Source organism: Topomyia yanbarensis, chromosome 2 (genome assembly GCF_030247195.1).
Source record: "Topomyia yanbarensis strain Yona2022 chromosome 2, ASM3024719v1, whole genome shotgun sequence".
Taxonomy (NCBI): Eukaryota; Metazoa; Arthropoda; class Insecta; order Diptera; family Culicidae; genus Topomyia; species Topomyia yanbarensis.
Genome location: NC_080671.1, coordinates 369,803,240 through 369,824,967, shown reverse-complemented (window position 1 = coordinate 369,824,967; position 21,728 = coordinate 369,803,240). Strand labels below are relative to the sequence as shown.

Here is a 21,728-nt window from a genome sequence, read left to right as displayed (position 1 = left end):
TAGGTATTTTTCACATAGAATGTGTATGCAAAATTTGAAATAAATCGGTTAAGTAGTTTTTGAATGGCAGGTAACGCCGCAAATCGTTTTTTTCCCGAGACGTTCCAAAAAAACTTCGTCACTGTGTCGCTTGTCAATATTTTTACATAGAAAAAATACAGAATGAAATGATGCAGTATAATGTCCAAATGTTTCGATCAGTTCGCTTCACCCAAATTTCTAAAAAAACGCAAAGAAAGTGTTTCTTCTACGCTGAAACCCTTACCCCCCCTTAAGCAAACTAAGCACTAAACTGCCAATGATTTAAAAAAAAAAGGAAATGAAAGCTAAAAACTAATATAACAAACAAAATGAATAAAAAGAATGAACTGAATAATTGAGTAGAACGAACAACATCAACAGAATAAATACTAGCTCGATTCCCAACCCCGCACATAGGGTTAGAGATTTTTGCAAAGAAAATAAAGGAAATTAGACAAATAAATAAAACAAATAGAAAAAATTAAATGAATAATGGTATTGACAATATGATTAAACTTGGGGGATTTTGCAAAATAAATTCAACCAATTTAATCATTATAAGTAAAAACAATGAATTGAAGAGTGGATGGATAACATAAATAATCGAATACATTTAACAAAATCAATTAACGTAAAATAATTTCGGGAGAGATGCCGCACTCTCTAGATCTCGTATATAGGGTCGCTTTTATACTGTAATATGATATTGTGAGTTTGTCTTTCGAAGAATTACAACACTGGTGGTGTAAAATAATTCTTATTATTAACTAACGAAACCTTTAGAGTAGAGTGGCTCGACATATGACATTTTTCAGCACTGCACTTTTTGAGTTCCTTTTGTGGTACCAAATGCATGTGCAAAATTTGGGAGCGATCGGTTGCTTGCCGGGTTTGCGCATTGCGTTCAAAGTTTGTATGGGATTTTATATGGGGAAATCAATTATTTTTCATTTACGTTAATAAAGATCGCTATTTCACTCAATATGAAAAACCAACTTTATAGAACTATAGGTTAAACCTTGCTTAAAAGCTTTTTCGAAGCGGTAGCTAGCTACGAATTTTCAAAAAATAGTTTAAACGATTTTAAAACTTATGGTTCAAAGCAAATGCAATTTTTTCCAACACTGCCAGTGCACCACCGACATCGACATTTAAAACTTAAACAAATGAGAATATAGTCATCGCGGAGACTTGGTACCGTTGAATGAAATGTTCAGAATGACAAAAAAAGTTTTCAAATGACTTTCCGAAAAAAATTTGCGATATTTTTTTTTTCTTTTCTTCTGCAAATTTCATAAGTTATATTTATGAAATTTGCAATTATTTGAAACAAATTGAATTTTTTAAAAACTGGCCCAATTTTTTTACTTATTATTTTCTTTAAATATAAAGAATTATATTAAAAAGATTGTGTAAAAATTTGGGAGTGGATATCAAAATACTTTGCGAGATATTACAATTATAAACTTAAAACAAGACAATTTCACACTAAACGCTCAGTGATAGGCCTGTTATAGTTGAATAATAACTCGTAAAATACTTCGAGTTCCATTCTGAAATTTTCACACAATCTTCTGGATATAATTATAAATTATTTGAAAAAGCTGCAAAAACATTTTTTTTTCGGGCTGCCTTAAAAAATTATTTGCTTCTATCATTTGCAGAATACATAAATTACATAACAAAAACAATTATTTTAAAAAAATTCCGGTGAGATCAGGCGAAAACGCAACTTTTATTATTTAATGCTTTTTTCCACTAATCTAATAATTTATAAGTTATCAAGGGTTAAAAAATATCTAATTTTATAAAATTTAAAAATATTTTATAAAATTTCAAAACTTATAATTTGAGTTTCATATGAAATTCAGCTAAAGCCTAAAATTCGTGTCAACAATTTTTAGCTAAAGAATACAAAAAAATTGGAGAGAACTGAAATTGTAGTTGTTAATCTGACGTGGAATGACCCGCATTCTGCAAATTTAAGACTTTTTTGGTAGTATCCAAGTGTTAAATGCAAATATATTTTTTCAAAAGTTGCCCTGAAAACCACTTTTTTGATAACATAAGTATATTAAGAATATTATGTGAAAGTTTCAGAATGGAACTCGGAGTATTTTACGAGATATTTCAATTATAACAGGCTTATCCCTTGGCGTTTAGTGTAAAATTACCTCTCAATTTTTTACACAAACTTTTCTACATGATTCTTTATATTCAAAAATAATAAATAAAAAATGGTCCAGCTTTTAAAAAATTCAATTTGTTTCAAATAATTGCAAATTTCATAAGTTATACAACAAAAAATAATTTATTGCAAATTTCATTTGGAGACCCATATTTAAACGGGCGATATGTATCTAAGTATTGGTTACTTCGGTTTATTCTTTAAAGTTTTAGGCACTAATTTTTGTGAACGCATTGATTTGCAGTGATGTCAATATTGGGATAAATACGAAAATTTCAACGAATTGATGCTTTTCCAAATTGAATTTTTCAAGAACAAACCTAAGTTATATAAATAGAAAATGTTTCTAGAAATGGCAGTTCTCCCTTAAGAAAAGTGAAGGTGCTAGCCGATTTATAGGTGTAATCAAGCTTCATGAAACTCAGCTGAAGACACATAATCACAAAAATATCAACGATAGCTAAAAATACTTTTGTTCGGGTGTACCCCATTAGGCATAAATACGTTAGGTATACGGACGTTTGGCATACGTACGTTAAGCATAAAAGACGTTAGGCATAAAGACATTTGGCATAATGGACGTTAGGCATAATGGACGTTAGGCATATTGGACGATTGGCATAATGGAAGTTAGAGGCTTAAATTATCACATTGAAGTATTTTTAAGGAAATCACTTTTTGGTGGTGATAGCCTCGGGTTGTAAGAGTGCATTTGTTGTAATTTTTTTTGAATTACTCTGGAGGCTGATAAAACTCGATCAACATTTTATTTTATGGTATATACCTCAATAAATCTTCACTCAAAAAAAAGACGCAGAATGAATGAACATCGAATGAACGAATCAACAAATCGCACATCCCTAAAATAGGCTATATACTCTTGCTTAAAATCAGTCTATTTTGTATGAAGGTATGAATAAAGAACATCCACCCCTTCATGCCCATGTTGTTTGTAAACAACAACGTTTTTAAACTGCTAAAGCTTTTAATTTAATTAATCATCCCGGGTTTTTATTTTTGGGTTTTAACCGGGTTTTTTCCCAAATCATTTTAACCCGGACGAAATATGGGTTTTTTCGATTTATCGAATGTATAATGTTCATTTAATGTTTTTTATCCTTTCGGCAGTCGCGCTAGTGCACGCTGCTCTGAAAATCTAGCGAAATCGTCTTAGGGCACCAGCGGCTGCTCATTCAGTGGGCTATAAGCGCGACTTCCGCAGGATTAAAGAATCTTGCATTTACATTTGAGAGACCGAAAATAAAAGTCGCAAGGATAAAACATACTTTGTAGGATCCACTCCAGATATCTTAGCATGTAAAAATCGAATAAAAACATCAAGCGTAAAAATCGGACAGAGATCCTTGAGCATGACAATCGCTTAGAATATTCTCACCAGAAAAAGTCGGCAAGGATGAACCTCCAGTATAATTCGCTCACAGGAAATTCCGTACAACGTTACATTCAAGATTAAAAGTTGGATAAAGAAAAGTCCTTTGTAAGAACCGGATATACTTTTTTACGGTTTTTATTCTGTAGGACATAATCGAAAAGCTCCTGTCCAATTTTGAAACTTGAAGTTTAAATTCAATTTTCACATTCTAATATATTTAATACGGGTTTTACGAAGCATTTTCTGTTCCTGCGACTTTAATTTCGGTCCATTCCATATTCCAACTGGTTTCATATAATACTGGGAACAATAGTCATTGTTACTCTGACAAGTGAAAATTAGAATAATTGTGTGATGCCCAAACTACTTTTATTCTGCTTGTTACTCATTTAGGGGTTGCTATACTTTTAGCGAAATGAGGTAGGTATTCACACAAAATTTAGAAAATACCTATTTAGTTCGGTGAAAAGTGAGTCATATGCAGAATGCAAGTGGCCTTGACATTCGTCATTAGTATGAACCGTAATCAGAACTCTCACAAATCACAATCCGAATTTTTTCGGCATCAACTACATCAGTAACAGTAGAAAAAATGTTTAGTTCGTTTAGGTGGATTCACAGTAAGAAACACAATCGATTTAGCCCAAACATTGAAAAGTTTTATCACTTATTTAACCACAATATTTATAAAAAAAATGTTAGATCACCGCTATGACAATGATTCAATCGAGGAAAACCATTCAGCATTCATATACATGCAAAACTTTATGACAATAATGCTCATAAATAAAATAAAAATGTTTGGATAACAATACATTAATGTTCAATTACCAAAATATCAAAAAATGCAATAAACCCAATCTTTCCGCGAAAAAACCATTTTAACCGGGAAAAAACCTTGCGTTTTTCCCCAAAATTATAAAAACCCGATTTGGTACATCACTGCATGTGAATGATCTGTACTACCGTGATAAGCATAACAGTCCCATATGCAGGCCCGATGAGAGGGGGAGGCAGCCAGGGCAATTGCCCTGGGGCCCGGGTCATATTTGGGGGCCCGCGTTTTTACCCGGAAGATGAACGAACACGTCCGGTATTCACAGAAAAGCAATAAAATAGCAATAGTAATTTCTTTGTAATCATTCGCTTTGTTAAATTGTTATACGATAAAAGTATAAAAACTGCCAACTTTATTTGATAGTTGACATTTGTTAAAACAAACGTTCTTAAGGGAGTTGCTTACTTTGTATACAAGTTAAAAAACGAGTTTTTTGCTTGAATCGACGGAGTACACTACAAAATATTGAGAAGCCAATTCAAACTATTTTCGAAGAAAGCAATAGGGACCATTCATAAATTACGTAACGCGTTTAGGGGGGAGGGGTAAGAGAAGTTGTGACATATTGTGACATATGGTAAGCTAGATCGTTACGTAACATGTTTTTACAGAACAAAAAATTTTTTTTCGAGGAATTTATTACGTAATAGGGGAGGGGGGGGGGGGTTTGTAGAGAATGTTGTGACAATTTGTTACATGGGGGAGGGGGGAGTCAATTTTGGGCGATTTTCGCGTTACGTAATTTATGAATGGTCCCATAGAGCGTCATACAAAAATACGAGGGCACGAACAAACGCATCCGTCTTCTTCTACGTTCGCTTCTTTGCTGGTGGTGCCGGTTGTTGGCTTGGAGACACTGGGCGTGATTGTTTTTGAGTGAATATTTATTCCTGTCAGATCCGTAGATATTGGTTTTGTAGCTGTTTGTGGTTTGGCATAAGATAACGGTGTGCTGTTTACGGTTATAGTTAGTGGGCTGTTCTTAGCTGCTTTTGCACAAAGTTTTCCGTGGTGCAGTGACTTTCTGTAGAATTCCCGCATAGGAATCTACCATGGTTGCCTAACCAGTAATGTCTGATGAAACATCCCATTTTCGGTTGTTCCGCATAAAATGGTGCTGCACGTTGTTCCGAGAAACAAACGACTGTGCTCCTTAATGTTTTATATGGTGCATTTGCAGGGCGTTAACTTCTCCCGGACTGAGCACAATCTACACATTTAGTAATTGTTTCACAAGTAGCTGGTCTTACAGGACATTTCCAAAAATCAACAGCAACACAATCGTCTGCAGTCGTTTTTGCCATGTATCTTTGGCGGAATGATTTTTAGTTTCTACTGTGGGCGAGATGAGAAGGTAGACTGACCTTAATTAATCGGTGATTAAAATGGATAATTTTTGTATTTTTATAACACGTTCAAGGAATTTTTCTTCTAAAAGTGCATTGTATTGAGACGGTTGTACGGTGATTTTGGGCCTCGCCCAAGTAACCACGAAGCATTATTTAGTGGCTTTAGATATGTCCTATATTTGCATACAAAACATATGCTTTACGGCTTCATAGTTCTATATAGATCATTAAAGCACACTTAGTGTGCCAGAATAGAGCTAGTTCAAAAGTACCTTAATGGCTGTCAGTAATGTTAATATAGAGCCGCTTAAAAATAAATTTTCCTTCTTTATCGATACAGCCAAAGAAAAAATAAACGTTTGATAACACACTCACCATTTCGCTCTTTTTTAGTTTGACGTGTCGACTGTTGAAATTGACTATTTAGTGCCTATTGAAATGTGGTTCAATCCAGTCAAAAAGCTCGTCTCAGTGTGGTATACCCGTTCGATCACTGATCTGTGAGAAGATTTGCTTGTATATACGGTTTATTCCAAACTCTATCTAGGTGATTAGTTGATTTTTTTTTCGAAGAATCATACAGAATTTACATTTTCAATTTTACGTTTATTGCACCATCATTTATTACAGGAAGGCATAAGAGTTTAGGTGATTATTGGAATGCATAGGTATATCTGTTATTGTCTGGTGTCTCAAAGCACTATAGTACGAGTGTATGTTCTGTATGTCGATATAGTGCTAGATTTAAAAATACTTGTATACGGCTAGTTAGCAATAAGAATGCTAACTTATAGTCAATCTAAAGCTTTAAATTAGTGCTTATGGTAACTTGGGTGATCAAACGCTTATACCAAATTGAGACGAGGTTTTCGACTGCGGATGGAATCCTATTTCTATAGGCACTAAATCGTCAATTTAAAGTCGGAATGTCAAAAAAAAAAAAAGAAGAGAGGAAGGGTGGGTACATTATCGACAGGTAATTTTTTTCTTTTGCTGTGTCGATAAAGAAGGGAAGTTATTTTGGAAAAGAACACTCTATGGTAACATTGCTGACAGCCATTAAGGTGCTTCTGAAGTAGTTCTGTTCTGGCACATTCTTTCGTCTTTTTCGACACTAAGTTTGCTTTAATGATCTCTAGACAACTATGAAGCCGTAAAGAATATGTTTTATATGCGAATATAGAACATATCCAAAGCCATTAAATAATGCTTCGTGGTCTCTTGGGTATATTCCTCACCCCTAACCTTACCATTTTCCCAATCCTATCCGTCAGAAAAAGCTTGAAAAGACGATTCATGACAAGGCACAAATCTCCGATCAACATGGGGAAAGTACCATTTGAGCTAAAGGCTATAGATTTCTGCATAAACGCAAATTGAAAAACTCGTATCTATGGCAATCTTACCCGATTTGGATACCACGGAATAGGAAGCTGACGAAATTCACCTGTCTGGTACGCAATCTGTAGATGTGGCAATATGAGTTAACCCGAGACTAATGGAAACCATGGTCTCACGAGTTTCTTATGGCTGAAGATGTACTAACTCATACTGAACTAGAGGGCTTAGGTTTAAAAGGACCTGGCAGTAATACAAGCCTTGGGGCCCGACGCGGCTCTCGACGGCTCTGCCCATATGTATAAAAAATCGATAGTAAATGGGACCCTTCTGCGTATCACGGCAGTGTGATCCATTTTCAAGGAAATTTGGCAGCCGAACAAATCGAAATGGTTCCAGTTGTGGACCAATCTCTGGCCGATGAAACTGAGAATACAAATAGAAGACGTTTGGGGGACTTTGCTTTTACTTGGGTTCTCTTTCCAGTGGAATTTTATCGTCTTACTGGAAATCCGCGAACCCATGAAAAGGGAAATGACGAAACATCAATAACTATAGTGGGATAATTTCATTGAGTGCTTTCTCTAGCTGGTGATTATGGAACCACTTCAGGGTCAATGTCAGCAGTACTTAATCCACGATTGACATGGCTTCACTGGACGCTGAACAGCGACTATCCTGCCAAGTCTAGCATCCTACATAACAGGGAGTATGAAGGTCGCGCTCAAACTGATATTATTTACACCAACCAATCCGCTATTTTTCATATAACAATTGATACACTGGACGTGTTTCTAATCAATGGTTGTTTTTGCAGCTGCTTCGATCATAGTTCTCAGATCGAGAGTTAATGATTGTCATTGGAGATTTCCAGCTACTTAACTTAAAATCAAGAATGATGTAGGAATCTTACTTAGGACCGTTGATGTTTCTGCTTTACTTCAATGACCCCACGCCGGTCCTGCACCGATGATTTCAGAATATTTCGTATCATCCGCTAAATTGGTGATAGCCGATGTATCCAATATCATGTTACCTTTGCTGATGGTAAGGTAACAAGAACTGCGTGTGTATAAATCCAAAAAAAGAGCTCGATGATCGAATTCTCATGCAAGACTCTTTGGCTGAGCTATGCCTGTAAGACCCCACAACTGTTTTACTGTCGAATAGAACGTTTTAGCTGCCGAACACGTGGGGAGAAGGCACAATCGATTAAGAGGTGATGGAGGGTGGAAGTCCCTTTTGGACTGTCCTGGGTTTTCACTCACAAAATGTAGCTGAGGCTTCAAACTAACAATTAGGACCTTTGACTGATAAATTCTTTCACATCTATCCACCTAAATAGCGGCTTGCTTAGGTAGGTCCGAATAGCCCCCATTTCATTTATAAGAGATGTAAAAATATCGATTTTCAGAAAATAGAGAAAAGTATATAACTCCTTAACCAGTTCGATTATGTTCAAGCAAGCTATTACGATAAATTGCCCAAGCCATGTGAGGTGATGCCATATGCCATCACGCACGGGAAAGAAATTTGCCTAGCCGACCACTGGGAGCGACGCCATTGCTAAAACTCAGTTCCATTTCTAAATGATGTAACCTTCGATGGAAACAGTGCGTAGGTATACGAATCAGTCGCATACCAAACAACGATTGGAATGAAGCGGCTCAAAGAGACAGATAGTTATTAGAATGTCTGGTTTTTCCACATTGTAACCATGTTACATATTCAGCACATGTGGTCAACAATGGAAACTACCTGTAAGCGCTGGGGCAAGTATGGAATCAGTTATCCGATGGTGATGGGGCTTACCTACAATGCAAGCTCGAGAACTTTGATCGGATGAAACGGACCGGTTCTCGCCTGTGTCATTACCGATCGTGTCCACGGAATGGCGTTAGTCGATTATGGTTGCGTTGCTAGTTTAGTAGCCATTACTGACCAATTAAATGCATAAATTCCTGGAATTTTTTACATCCGATTAGGTTGATGCAGATGGCTTATGGATTCTCGAAATAATGCCCCTTTATTACAAACAATCACTGCTGATGGCATTGTTTGTAGGGAACTGTGCTTAAACCACTCGAAATTTTAGTTAACATTATTCAATCTTGTTCTCCACAGATCATTACATGGTTTAAATATGTTATACTTGGAAAAAAGTGTTGGGGCTAAAAATATGTAATGCTTATTTTGAAATGTGGTCAAAGTCGGCATATAAAGATTAGTTATAGATTTTGTTTTTCGATTTACGCATTTCGCTAGATCTTCATCGTGCAAAAAATGGAAAGAACTCTGATATATTTTTTTTATAAAAACAGTCTACACGAGTGGTTAGAAAATTTTATTTACTGGAGAAGTGTACTGTTGCTTTTCGTAGGTGAATTGTATTTTCTACTAGCTTATACCCATCGCGCGTTGTTGCGACTTTCAACGAAATAGGAGGAAAACACAATTTGTTCCGAAGTGCCATCTGGCGGGCAGATGATCCTCAACCAATAGCACGCCAACACGCTCCATAATAAATGCCTACTATGTACAAATTTTTACGGCAATCGGTTGAGCCGTTTAGGGGTCCATAAATAATATACATGCAACCATTGATAGTTAGATTTTATAATTTGATAACTATTTACAGAGCCGTCTTAAGACCACTCGGGGCCCCTGGGCACAACTGAACTGAGGAGCCCCAATAATTCAACAGGTATAAAATGCTGTAGAGCAGGATGATCTAAAACTAATCCCCAGCATCAGGGAACCATCTACACCACTTTGAGATTTATTTAACTATGTGAAAGTATTAAAAATACTGTAGAAATCAAAATATATGGAGAAAAAAAATTTATGTTTCCATAGTTGTAATTGTCCAGGTACCGACGAAAAACGGAAGATAATTTTGATAGATTTTTAAAAGATATTAGCACTTCTGACCAATTTGGCCGAATTAGGAAAATGACCTAACACACTACATACGGCTGTGGCAGTTCGAACTAAGGTAAGCTGCGCATAGAGCTGCGTTATTTGGGCCCCATATGATATAATCTGACCTTCATTGATCTAAGTCTAAGACGATGTTTGAGGCTGGAGATTGTCTCCGTCGATAATGAGGGATGATGGAGTAAGGCGGGTTAAACGTCAACACTACAATGTCGACGATTCATTAAATAATTGTCCTTACACTATGACAATTTAGGAAAAATATTTAGTAATATGCCAATAAAATCCTATTTGTTAATAGATGACGACTACGTGATTTACAAAAGTTATATTGATTCGTATAATGTTGTTCTCAATTTCTTGCTGTTCCTGGTATGATGCAGCTGGATAAAGTCAACTGCCAGCTTTATAAAAAGCCACATTTTTTCAATTATGATTCAACTACATTTACAGATGACAATATTGAATATTGCAGCCATTGAAACCAATCGATTTTATGTTAAATCAAATTGTGCGATTCGAGATTCATCCATTTTCGATATTCGCATTTTTCCCCGCAGAAATAGAACGATTCTTTGAAATAGTGTCTCTTCCTACAAAAATTGTTGGTGAAGTAGATTTTTGTTACATATTCTGACAGAAGTTTTGTGCTTTCTTTTGTAGTAAACGGTTCTGAGGGGTGAAGATAGCAAACAAGTACATTATAAGTAATATTAATATTTTCATATTTAACGAATTAGTATCCCAAAGAAGACGCTAGTAGCTAAGTGGCAAGTCTCTGGTGTCGGTGATAGGCACTCAGTACAGAAAGAGACCAAAGGAAAAAAAATAATAACAATAATTCGCCCTTTCACCTTTCTAAAGTACAAATATTCAATAACTTCATTGTTACATAAACAAATAAACATGGCAAACCATCGAAATTACTCGAACCTATTAATATGAGCAACACAATTCATTTCAATAATTCACTACCACAACTTTTAGGAGTTCATTCATAATCAGAGATGCAACCATCTACCAACGAAGCTCATCAAAGACGACAATCATATGCTATATCACTTAGACTGCAATATTATATAAAAATGTAAACTCAAGCATAAATTAATAAAAAATTGAATTTAAAAACATCATTTCAATACCAGTCGAAATAGGAAACACATCGAATGCATGCTGCACAAATGCTCGACTACCTACGGAATACGTTCCATTTGAGCCAGTATATTCTGATTCCTGATTCAGACGGCCTAAAATATTTTCGATAGGGCGGATTGTCGTACAAAAATAACATAATTGTTACTGTACCAGATTTCGACGGCATAGTGGAAAATGCCTAATCTGGCCGCGAAAGTATATTGAGACCTAAAGAAGTCCATTCATACACACTGAATTCGCATCGGCAATTTTCCAACAGCAAATTTAGAAACTGAAATCTCAGCAAAGTGAGATTTGTTTGCTGATTTTCGGTGAAATATTGTGCGTGTATCAGCTATCAAACGTCACTTTTACTGAGATCTCAGCAAAAAAATTGTTTACTGAGATCTCAGCTGTTGAGATTTCGGCAAAAGATGCGAAAATAGCAGAGATGCTGCAAAAAAATTAACTGTGCAATCCCTGATATAATGAAGAAATGAAAATTAGCCACATGCGCGGATCGCTTGCCAAACAAGAATTGTGTACCGAATTTCGACTTTCTGTACAGCTTTCTTGTACAAATTTTGCCACCTTGTTTGTTGCCGCTCCTGGTTGGTGCCTTTCGAACTTTCTATATGTTGTAGAAAACGTTTCATTGTTTTTGCTCAAAATTAATTGAAACTTAAATCGATATGTTGGGCTGACGTTTGAATTGGTCCAATACCATCCTAGTCATGCAGTACCTCGTTTCCTGCCGCTACGATCACTTCGCTTGATTGTCTGATGCTCTTAAAATGTCACATGGGTTAAGGTGCAATGTGCGAATTATCCACACGCTATAGAGTTGCAAACAATTGAGTGCTACTATTTTTTGGAACAAAGCCTTCAGAATGATTCTAATTCACCCTAAGTTGGGGGGCCCTAAAATCCCGGGGCCCCTGGCCCTGGCCCAGTGCGCCCATGCGTAAAGACGGTACTGACTATTTAGTGTGACGATGAGTTATGAAAAAAGTACATAACTCATCGTCACAAAAACAGTTAAGAAGTTATAAAATAGAAAATAAAAACAATTCACTCGCGAAAGGTACCGGAATTCAGTCAAAACCGGCGGTAATATATAGTTAAACTTTAGTCGGCTACCTTCCACACATTCACGGACCGAAATAAAACTCAATTTTTATTAAATAGATAACAAATAGTTTTTCTGCAGTCAATCAATAGTTATAGAAGCAATTAGAAAATGCAGTTTTTGTTAAAGCTATTAGTTTTGACATAAACCAAAAATATTTTTTTATAGTTTGTCAATTCTTCGCTGGTGTCCATAATGTTTCTACCTAAGCGTTTCGACGACAACGCGGCTGTTGATAAAACAATTCCAATAGTGCAGAGGTAGGGAAGAAATAAATATAATTGAAAATCGTGCGCACATGGCTCTATTTACCTTCTGTATGGAAATCAGATTTCAGGGAACACAACCTGCGCAACGCTCTACACTCGTTACATCGAAGATCAAAGGTTTTCCTCTAATTAGTAACCTTCACCCGATTCAGAGTTAGTGAGTCAATAAAAGTCCCACATTGTGAAACTTTCCCGACCAGTCTAATAAACAAGTCCAGGTGAAACGGCAGTCAGTACTTAGGAAGTGCGTGATTCATGACGGAAATGATTCCGGTGTTGATCGCGATAATGCTTCTGTTCGGTACAGCAAAATACGTCAAATACAGACAGGCCATTGCTTTCACAAACGATCTACGGATTATCTGTCCGATTATTGGCAATGGATTGATGTTTATTGCTGAAAATGATGAAGAACAATTTAAAAATTTCACTAGTGCTTTAAGCAATTTAGCAAAGTTGTGGCTCGGAGAATGTAATGATTTGCACAAATGATCCTAGTATGGTTCAAAAATTTTCAACCATCTGGATTGTCTAGAGAAACCGCACATTTGCAATTTCTTCAAGGTAGACTACCTACAGCTCATTGTAACTGGAATTGCTGAACAGGTGAAAATGAATAGTTTAATAACAAATGAATTTTCGTTTTGAAATCACATTTGGAAAGTACAACGGAAATCATTGAACCCAGCATTCAATCAGAAAATTTGTAGTTAAGATTTTGGCGAATCATTGGACATTACATATACCCGAAGCGAGAGCCATATAATTTTACACTACACAGCTGTAGCACAATGTATAATCGAAATGGTGGATTGCAGACTTCACCGAAAAACAACCGTTCACGTTGCTGTTTGATAATGCTTGGTTATTCTGAAAGCTAGTTCAGGAAGCTGTAGATCGTAGAGCCAATCAATCTTCAAACTTCGAAAAGAGCTCAAAGTGATAAATTTTAATCGATCAGCTGCTGAACGGTAGGAAATTCGAAGGTATCGAGATTTTTTACAACATGTATACGATGCTCAGTGGGTAATTATCAACCCATTGAGAATGTAATAATCTTCTCTTATTTTCAGCAGGACAGCCACACAACTGGAACGGAGATGAGCTAGAGCTCTACTGCAGTTTCAGTACACGGAGATGTTTCTGAAGGATTGTTTGCGGTTCCTACCGGTTGGTTCATGCATCATGAGGAAACCAATGAAAGACGTGGATCTGGATGGCGTCATTGTACCTAAGGGAACAATTTTGTGTGTTAGTATATAACAACGTCCATCGACGGAAGGATGTCTGGGGTCCGAAAGCCAATAAGTTTGATCTAGAACATTGTACTTCACAGAACAAAACGTAGGAAGCCATATTTGCTTTTCTACCTATCAGTGAGGTCAATCGGAATTGTATTGGTAGGTTTGGTTTCTTAGTGAGTAGAACGAGATTTACTGAAAAAATTAAAAATTTAAGGTTCTCGCTACGTCATAATCAGCATGAAGATTACATTGGTACACATACTGAGAAATTTTAGACTAGAGTGAAATAGGAGATTCGAAAACTTGCGGTACCAATTTGAATCCCTGTTGAAGCTCACCAAGGAATCGGAAATTTTCCTGTAGCATCGTCCTGGAGGGATTTCTTCAACTGCTATTACCTCTGTAGAATTATAAGCTGAATAAATTACATTCGTTAATTATATTGTTAATATTAACTTTCAGTTTACTGTCGATATTTTGTAGCTCTCTATCTGCTGACTAGTAGGCTTTTTAAAAAATTTGTTTCATTTTTGTTTATTTCATGTAGTGTTTTGAGTCTGTTTATATGTTGTTTATAGCAAGCGATTACACACATAAAAATCGTGTACATTTACGTTTCCTGACCATGATATATACGAGCATCAAAAATGACTGAGTTTTGCGTTTGATTTTAATTTTACATGATGTTGAATTTCGTAAATCACGTAATTTTACTCCACATATAGCGTTTATCCTGAATGACAGGAAGTGTAATTTTATGTAATTGAGCATCTAAAGTATATGTTTCATGTAAAATTGAACGGGACACGGTAATGTTCCGTCAATTCTTGAATTACGATTTGGTAAATTGTGTCATGATTGCAATTATGTCAACGATAAAATTCGTATTTTTGGTGTATAGACTTTTGGCTTCGGAACAAATTGTGTTTTACTCCTACTTCATTGAAAGTCTTACCAAAAAAATATAGAATTCGCTTAAATCTTCAAGATTTTTTTCCAAATCCCGAAGGGCCGAGTCTTATGTATCAATCGACTCAGCTCGACGATTTGAGACAATGTCTGTGTGTGTAACGGACAAACTCTTATTCGTGTTCCTCAACAATGGCTGCACCGCTTTTATCTAAACCAATTACAAATGAAAGCCATGATACTCGCACAGAATGCTACTAATTTTTTTTTTTTTGATTCTAATATTTAGATATGGATGTTTGTGTAAATTTTTTTTGCAGTTTTTTTATTACTGTCGAAATTGACAACATAGATAAACTCTCAAATTGATAAAGTCGGAAATCCGTGTTTCCCTATTGTCGTCTACGCAACTGTTTGCTACATCTGCTTGACAACTGCACTCCAACTGCATTGCGTCGATTACTGCGCCACCTACAAACGTTGGCCAAGCGCGTTTCAGTGTCCGATTTATTCGGAATTTCAGTAGCGGGTATTTACACACGTTTTGAAACGAGCCCAAAGGTCTGTTATCTGTGGATAAACACTTTATATATTTTCAGATGGCTTATACGGCCTTTCGAACGAGCTATAATTTGTTGAAATCGGACCACAGGCCATAAAATATTATACGATACGATTATCCATAGAATATGACTCGATTATCCGTAGTCCGACCATCTGAAGAAATTGTTTCGATTATCCGCACATTATTCTTTCTCAAACTAAATTACACCTTCATAATTTATTATTTGATACCAACTAAAGTTTCTGAAAGAATAAATATTTTCAAAAAAATAATGAAAACGTAGAAATGCAGAAATTTTACTTATTTAGCATATAATTTTGAATTCGATGCGATGGCTTACATATTTTCGTACACTAATCAATTACAATTGATGTTCACTACAGTTTCTGGAGGACCAGAATTTTTTGTTCTCAAATATATTCACAAAAATACGTAGAAATACATTTTTAACGGGAAAAAAACTTGCATTGAATACTGACAAAATCTGAGCATTTTTGTTTCATATTGATAGGGACTTGCTAAAGTATGATATAAAAACCTCAACAACGCTTCGGATTCGTTCTATTATCGTTTATCAGTTTTAAAAACCGATTTAATCTAGCTATCAGTGAGATGAGACATTTCTTACACATATCACTGTTGTATTATTCATTAGTTTGCCGAACACACGCAAAGTTGGCAAGCAACTACATATGAGATAAGCACAATTTGGAGTCCTGCACGAATAACATTTCGAAAAAACTGAATAAAGTAAAGAAAAATAATAAAACAAATAAAAATTTAAAATAACTATGAAGCATAAAAATTAAAACCAATTCAAACTAGCTAAAATGAAAATTAAACAATCTTAAAAAAGTTCTGAAATTAAGAGAGTAAATTAAATTGTTTCAGGCTAACAAACTGTCATCCAATAATAAGAAGAACTGACTAAACCGAATTAATAAAATGAAGAAACTGAATAAAATATATGAACTGAGAAAAATTAACATCCTAATAAAATGATTAAAATAAATGAAATAAATAATATGAATAAAACCAAAAAAAAAGGAATTCATAAGATAAATAATACGAACAACATGGATCAAATTAACCCTTTCGTACCTAATATTTTTCTAGCACACAGTTCCAAAACCGTTTTCTTACCCCTTTCGTGGGGTGGGGTCAAGAAACTCGAAAAAACTTTTTTCATAAAGGTAGGTGCTTCTCTTGCAGTGCAGGAAGCTGCTCAATTTTTACCTTCCAATGCTCACTACATTTCTCCTAGAATATTCACAATAGTCCAGCTGCTTGGAAAACGTAGCCAAAAATAGCCTAAATTGATAAGTTTAATCAGTTTCCACTAATATTGCATCATAACTAAGTTATATGAAAAATTCATTTCCGTCGTCAACTTAAACTGTCCCTGGCAGCACTGTTCCATTAGAATTCAATCAGACAAATTGCAATAACTTCAGTTCTACAGCTGATTCTTGAAACTGTTAATACTCAAATGAAAGCCAATAGTCACATTTATTAACCATACTTGTTTTTGTGAGGAAATCTTGCCTTAATCAAAAGTTATAGCTGTTTAAAAACGTTGTTGTCCACAAACAACATGGGCATGAATGGGTTAAAAGTGTAAAGAAACACGAAAAACCTGTTTTGATTAAGATAGATGCTATCTTGCAGTGTGAAAATTTTTACATACCGATCCTTAATACACATCTCCTGCAAAGTTTTCAACGATATTCCAAGACAGCGAAGATATATCAAAATATAATTTTTCACCGATAACTGGAAATGTCTCTGGCAGCACTGCTACACTGAAATCCAATCAGAATAATTGCAGTAACTTCAGTTCTACGGATATTTCTTGTAACTATTAGCGCTCAAATAAACAGTGATAGTCACAATTATTAGTTTCACTTTTTTGTGAGGAAATCTTGTCTAACCCCAAAGTTATAGCTGTTTGAAAACGTGGTTGTCCATAAATAACAGGGTATGCGGAGGGTTAATAAAATCAATACAATGAATAGAATGAATAAAATATACAAAATTAAGAAAGTAATGAAATGTAATAAATGTTTTCTTTCTATGCATTTTATCATTTTTTGAGAGAATGAAATGAATACAATAGATAAAATGAGGTCGAATAAACAAAATGAATCAAAAGGATGAAATGATCATATATTTTTTGTTAAATGTTGTTTTTTGTTAAATATTTGACTTATTAAATATTTAACAAGGAAAAATATATAAAACGAAATGAATGATCTGGAAATAAATAGTATACAGTATAAAATTAAAAAAAAGTTAGTTAAATGAAATAAATGAATAAAACCAATTTCACGAATTCCAAAACCATTGTTTGAGAATATTCTGAAGCGTTTGTGAATATCCCATTTCAAAGAGCACGTTTTCGTTCTTCTTTCCTTGAGGGTGTTTTAAGATTATTTGGTGTTTCTAGTTTATTGATGGGCCTTAATTAGTCATCAGGAAATCTAGAAATCAGTAGTTTGTCTTGGAATTAAAACATGTCTTTTTGGTCACAGATATTTGAAAAAAATATTCTTGTACAGAATAGAATTTTCAGGTCTAGTATTTTAACGCGTAATTGAAAATAGTAAACTGAGATATGGCCACCTGTAAATAGTATTCATTTGCATTGAAGTATATAGAAAAGAGTGTCAAGTGTCTAAGTTATGTTGGCAATTATATTATTGTCGATGGCACAAAAGCCGTACATTCAGTCAATTACAATGTAGTCTCTTTCCACCCATCCTTATCACGTGAGAATTGTTTCGTTCGGAATTCTCATTCTGGAGATATGGGTTTATGAGTCCTACACAATACAATACCATGATAAAGGAATGGTTCAAACAACCAGAATAAGTATTTAAATCCATCGAAAAGCCAGTGGCCATTGAAAGTGTCTCTGGACTGCTTTTGGGGCACGAACATTCTTGGAATTGCAAGTTGTATATTTTCGCAAATAAATATGCTTTATGTCACATTGATCATGAAAAATGTTTTTATTGGGGTTTTCAGTACAACTCAGTATCAGTTGTAGTTACACAGTAATATGTATGACATAAATTCGGTAAGATCAACTATCTGTCTAATGCATAATCTGTGATTGTAATCCTCGCTAATTTACGTGTAGAATAAGGAGTACTCAAACGAAACGTCTATTAAATTATCCAATGCCTGTACTAATTCTGGCATTGAAGCTTCAATTGAAGCGTTCTCAGCATAAGGAAAATTTGGGCAATTGATTCCATCGCTATTAGTTAAAAGCATCCATGTACTGGGATGCAAGTATAGTTCGATAGTTCAGGGGTCTTTGGGCGCCCTTTTCCTGGATATAATTTGTGCATATTTTTGGAATTTGATCCGTTATTTTCCATTACAATGAATCTGCATTTTCGATAATATCAACCCAAAACAGGTGTTCTCAATTTTCAAATGACACATTTGAGCATATGTTTCATTCAAAATTCAGTAGAAATACGAAAAGTTTAAAAAAATGCACGTGGGATGCCACTTTTCAACATTTTTGTCTTCAAACAACCATATTACACAATTTGAAATACCCAAGAACCCGATGGGTTTTGAGTCGGGTTCGGGTTCTGTAAATTTAAGCTTCTCGGGTTCGGGTAGGGATCTGGGTTTTCAAATTTGAAATTCTCGGGAGTCGGGTCAGGGTTTTTGATATTTTGAACTTTCGGGGTCGGGTCGGGTTCGGGTTTTTCAAATTAGAAATTATCGGGGTCGGATCGGGTTCGGGTTTGAACAAAACAACCCAACCATTTCATGGCACTGTTTGCGTCTATACACAAAACACAGTCTTTTTGCCTTTCTCAATAGAAAGGTATTGCAATTGCTCTGAAATCCGACATGTTAACGGAGGCCCGGAGGGCCGAGTGACATATACCATTCGATTCAGTTCGTCGAGTTCGGAAAATGTATGTATGTGTGTGTATGTATGTGTGTGTATGTATGTGCGTCTGTGTGTGTATGTGACAAAAATGTCAATCATTTTTCTCAGAGATGGCGGAACTGATTTTGACAAACTTGAATGAATGGTACAACGTTCCTATAGGCTACTATTGAATTTCTAATGGCTCCGACTTCCGGTTCCGGAATTACAGGGAGATGAGTACGAACACGCAGAAAATGTCGATTTTAATAAATGCTGCAATGAATGTATAATGGTGAAATTTTTCCAAAATATGACCACAACTGCTTCGATTTGTAGTATTAGGTCACTAACATCCATTCAAAGTCTATTTGGCCACATTGGCCACCATCATCGGTTCCGGAAGCCCCAGCGGAAGTATCCAAATTCAGAATAACAGTCACATCGGTTTCTCGGAGATGGCTAGACCGATTCAACCAAACTTAGTCTCAAATGAAAGGTGTTGCGCCCTCGGCTATTAAATTTCATCCCGGTCCGATTTCTGGTTTTGGAGTTACGGATTGTGGCGTGCGATCACATAGCAAATTGCGATTCAAACCGATACTCCGATGAAAGCAAAAAAGGTAAAAATTTCGCTAAAATGTCTCTCAAACAACTTAAAGTTGCAGTTCTGGGTCACCGACGGCCAGCCAAAGTTTCGTTGACTACATTGACCACCATAGACGGTTCCGGAAGCGCCCGGGAAAAGCGGCCATCTTTCAAAATTAACGAACTCACATAAGTTTCCCGGAAATGGCTTGGTTGATTTTCAAATGATAGCTATAATATCCCCACATATAGTTCCGGAAATACAGACTAAACCTTTTTTTTGACTTACATAGGTTTTCTGTATTTTAACGGGGTCATAGTTAGGGGGATAAGGTGAGCCCTTACCACCCCCCCCCCCAATTCATTCACCACCCTTCCCTAAACCGACCTTCCCTCATCAAGTACCCCTATGAAATTCCCATATAAGCCAGGGGGACCCCATGAAATTCAGAAATCGAATTCGTATTTTTGATAACAAACATCTTTAAAATGCATGAAACGTCGAGATTTTATGTTATCTCGAAAAAATTTTTTTATAAAAATTTACTTTTTGGGACTTTCGCTCCTTTTTAAATTCAATAGTACCGTAGCTGTTTTTTCTTTTGCAAAATTTTAGAACTCAAATAATTATTTCTTTTCTTGTATATAGTTGTCAAGTCATGTATAATAAAATTCTAATGTATACATTTGAAAGCTTTTAATAAATATAAGCATCTAAAAATTCTCGTGTTCATGATTGAGAAAGGCACAATTGCACCGCTAGGTGGATTAAAACAGGTTTTTGTAGTAGTAATGACACATAACCGTACAAAATGTTAGCACCTCTGAATCGCTAGAATTCGTCGTATTTTCTGGTGCACAAATATTGTATTTTTTCATTCATGCATAAATTTCCGTCTCTTCAGATTCGCAAACTGCCTGAATTATTTAATTTTTTAAACGAACATTCATGAAAGATCATTCAACAATACGTGTTTCACATCTAAAATCTCTTTGCGTATTATTTTTCATGATAATTAGTAATAAACCAAGTCAACAGGAATTTATCGGAAAATATCGGTTCAACTTTCTATAATGGAATATAAATTTCGACAGGTACACAGCAAAAAAAATCATGTAACTTTACGTCTTGCCAGATGCACATAAAAGGAGCGTCCCAATTCACATAAATTTACATTTTATTGCATGTAAAAATGTGAGATGTTCAGCTTTTTCTAGGTCACTCAGTCTGAGTTTTACATCTAAAAAGTCACAATATTCAATTTTACATTTCATAGCATGTAAAATTCTATTATCGGACAGAAAAATACGTCGCTGCGTTGTTTACGTCAAATGTAATTTTCATTTTTTCTAAGAGTGTACTTTAAAACCGATACTTAGGCCGCGGCGACTTTTTCTCTACGTAAGCGGTTTTGTGGGGTACATTCGTACCCCAGAACTAAAATCGCTCTAATATGTCTAATTGTTATTAAATTTATAATTAATTTGGATAGTTTTATTCTAAAATCATTCGTAAAGTAACCTGTTTAAAAATATTCATGTTTTGACTATTTAATTATGTAATATTTCATTTTGTATAGAACAAGTCTTTAAAATACGTCAAAATTCCCTTTTTTCTTCATATTGCTATTACTCCGGTCGTTTCAAATCGATTTTGACCATTTATACGACGTTGTAAAGCTTATTAAATTTCCTTTTGAATATTTTTTTTTCAAAGACCGGTCAAAAAGTATATTTATTCCGATGCTTTTTATGAAAACCAAATGCCAATACAAATGTTAGAAATACGCAGTAACGGCGATTAAACAGGAAGCCGTCGAAGGAACAGGTAGAGCCGGTGCATTGTACGTGTATATAAAGTAAGAATGTTCCAGAGCCTGGGCTGCAGAAAATAACGAATCGAATGATGTGTCTTGCATAATCATAGT

General features: G+C 35.3%; 1 long non-coding RNA gene across 1 annotated transcript; it reads left to right on the top strand.

Annotated features, from left to right (window-relative positions):
- Window positions 1-12,823: 12,823 nt before the first annotated feature.
- LOC131681553 (uncharacterized) lies at window positions 12,824-14,239 on the top strand. Its single transcript, XR_009303956.1, has 3 exons — window positions 12,824-13,582; window positions 13,670-13,996; window positions 14,055-14,239. It is a non-coding gene; the product is annotated as an uncharacterized LOC131681553 (long non-coding RNA).
- Window positions 14,240-21,728: the final 7,489 nt, after the last annotated feature.